This window comes from Adiantum capillus-veneris, chromosome 3, assembly GCF_014529385.1.
Source record: "Adiantum capillus-veneris isolate H3 chromosome 3, ASM1452938v2, whole genome shotgun sequence".
In the NCBI taxonomy this organism is placed as follows: Eukaryota; Viridiplantae; Streptophyta; class Polypodiopsida; order Polypodiales; family Pteridaceae; genus Adiantum; species Adiantum capillus-veneris.
Window position 1 is genome coordinate 167298096 of NC_140933.1, and position 2942 is coordinate 167301037.

General features: G+C 38.0%; 1 pseudogene; it reads right to left on the reverse strand.

The window, feature by feature from the left end:
• Positions 1-2212: 2212 nt before the first annotated feature.
• LOC147462138 (uncharacterized) lies at positions 2213-2697 on the reverse strand (annotated as a pseudogene).
• Between the last annotated feature and the right edge of the window lie 245 nt (positions 2698-2942).

Consider the following 2942-nt stretch of genomic DNA (forward strand, 5'->3'; position numbering starts at 1 on the left):
TGTAGGTATTTGATTAAGTTTAAGAATTATCCTACTGAAGATGATAAATAGATGCATGAACCACAATTGAAGGATTCTCTTGCATTATTGTGATGGGTTGAATGATGACAAGGATATTGATGTATAAAAATAAAATTCTTTCTGCTTTTCCATGTTATGCATTAGAATTATAAGTGTGTACACCAAAGATTTAAGCAAGAGTTTAGCAATGACTTTGCCTCCTAAACACCTACTAGTCTTGCCATCTAGTCCAGGCATGTATTCTCAAATGTGGCTCAATGAATTAAGGAATAGTTTAGTGACAACTTTGTCTCCTAAATGCCTGCTAGACTTACCATCTAGTTCAGGAATGTATTCTCACTCAAATGTGAATCCCAAGCATAAATGGGTAAAAGACCTATCTTTCACTTGATCAAAGCATAGTCGAGGATTACTATGATTTCAAGGGAGGAGTAATCTCATCAAAATTTAATTTTAATGAGTTTTTGGCTTCAAAACAGGTGTTAGAGTAAGCCCCAAGCTACCTTTTCATGAGTCACCTCCAAAAAATAAACATGCATGCACATTTGCCACACAAAAGACTCTCTTTCACTCATTTTTGCTAAAAATATCCTCCACCACTCCTTTTTTTTAAAATGTGTGCATGATGAGGCTCTATCTCTCTCTTGAATAGGCAGTTTCATGCATGGGAGGGCTCTATAAGAAGCTATCACCTAGCTCTACATGCACACACTCTCTTGTCTTAGCATCTACTTCATGCTTATGTGCCTACCCTTGGTAACTATTATGATAGTTTACGAAGAGCTCTCTTTAAGCTCTATGCTTCCTTTACATGAACTCTACTCCTTTTCTCTGTAGGTTTCCTTGGTTTGCTAATCTATTAAGGCCTTGAGAAGGGGAAGATGCTAGCAGGGAGCCAAGTTAAGCCATCAAGTTGTTGGGTTATGGAGATCTTAGACTCCAAGGTCCTAATATTGTATCAACATAAGAACCTATTACGGTGAGATAAATACAAATGCCTTGGGGGGGGGGGGGGGGGGGGGGGGGGTTCGGCCTCATAAAATCTGGCCCTCATTACTATGTCAAATTTTTTCCATGTTGCTATTGATATGCATGTGTTGTTATGGTTGTCTAATTATTAAATTAGCTACAATTGATGTTCTCATGAAGTATTGCAATAGTTATTGCTAAAGAACCAAGTGTTAAAAGAGTTGAATTCAATTGTGGTTAATTCACACACACACATAAATGCACACACAAATTTGAGACATGGAGGAATCTGACCCAAAGATTATAATGGTTAGCAAAAATGTAGATGCTTTCTTGTCCCTCCCTCTCTCTCTCAATAAAAATACTCAATATTATCTCTCAATGAAAAATTTACAAACAAGAACCATTTACACACTGAATAATATCATTTAAATACTTTACTTCAAAAATAATTACCATGCAGAGATACATGACAATAAAAAACATAGTAATTCTATTATAACTTGACAAGTACAAAGAAAAACATGATAAACAATCTTAAATGCAATAAACTAAAGTGTAAGAGGTTGAAGCTCCTACATGAAAATCTTACATGCAAGCTCGTACATGAATTATTATATGCAAGCTATTACATTTAGGCATTTGGCCTATAGCGGGCTACAATCTCATCCATGAGTGGATGAAGCATTTCTTCATCATCCTCACAGATAATTTCAAAGGTTCTTTAAAAAACTATGATTATTGGGACTATCATCTCCAAATAGTCAATGTCAAACAGTTCTAGAGCTCTCTTTGGTTTGTTAATCCTCTCCAAAATTCACATGGCCCTCATTGTACTACTAGATGCCTCTTCTAATTCTATAGTGTTTTTTCTGTCTTTGGCATATTGTTTCTCATAGCATTTCTTGTATCCATTGCACTTTTTATTTTATTAAGCTTGGCTCCTATGGTTTTCATTATGTGGAACAAGGTAATTTGTGCAAAAGTGAAGGAGCATTTACTGCTATTGGGGCTTGCTTTCTCCATTAATTTCATCAGCAGCCCTTGTCAGCTTTTGGACAAATTCTGTATCTTGGCTCATGGAAATGGTGATTTCCCTTATTAGGCCAGCTTCTATTGGCATCAAGAATGATCCTATCTCAATAGGCACCTACTTTTCCATGACTTCTTACATAAGTTTCGCACTTTCTTTCAATGCAGATTCCATGTCGTACTCATTCTCTCACAGCACAAAATTTTCATCATTTTCTCCTTGATAGTCTTTATCTCCCTCATCAGATACATCCACTGTAGTTGGCTTGGGCTTTGTGCCTTGTATTTTACGAGGAGATGTAGGATGTTGGGCAGCTTCCACTATTTCCCTCTTTCTCTTGTTTTCCTCCCTTGGCTGCCTCAAGCGTTATTTTTCACTCAGTTTCTTTGGAGGGATCAAATTCCTGTTTTCAATTTGCACATTTGCAAGCACATCCCAAGATGGTGGCAATATATCCATTCTTTCCAAAGAGCAATAGACAATACGTGTGATGGCAAGTATTGCACCAAGGTATGGCATTGGTGAGCGCTTTGCTTTACTCTTTGCTTGGGTGATGATGCACTTGGATGCCTTTTGGAGTTTTCCCCCAGCCATGTGCCAACATAATCAATGTTCAGTGGGGTGTTAAGTATTTGTCAATTTGTGTACTCAATCGCCACTCCTTTTTCTCCCATGCTCCAACGGTGAGGGTTGGTGACTTGCAAATGCTGGGTGTGCAGTTGAAATGCTAGTCGGATATCTTGGTGATTAAGGTCATCCCATGTTGGATGCTCAGAGTCAGAGCACCTCTGGCGGTCTTCATCAGTGTGGTTCCTATTGTTATAAGATAGGTGTCCCTCTTCCAGAACCCATGCCTGTCTTACCAATTATCTTGTTATTAGAATCTCTCTTTGCTGGCCTTGAAAATCAGTCACCCTGC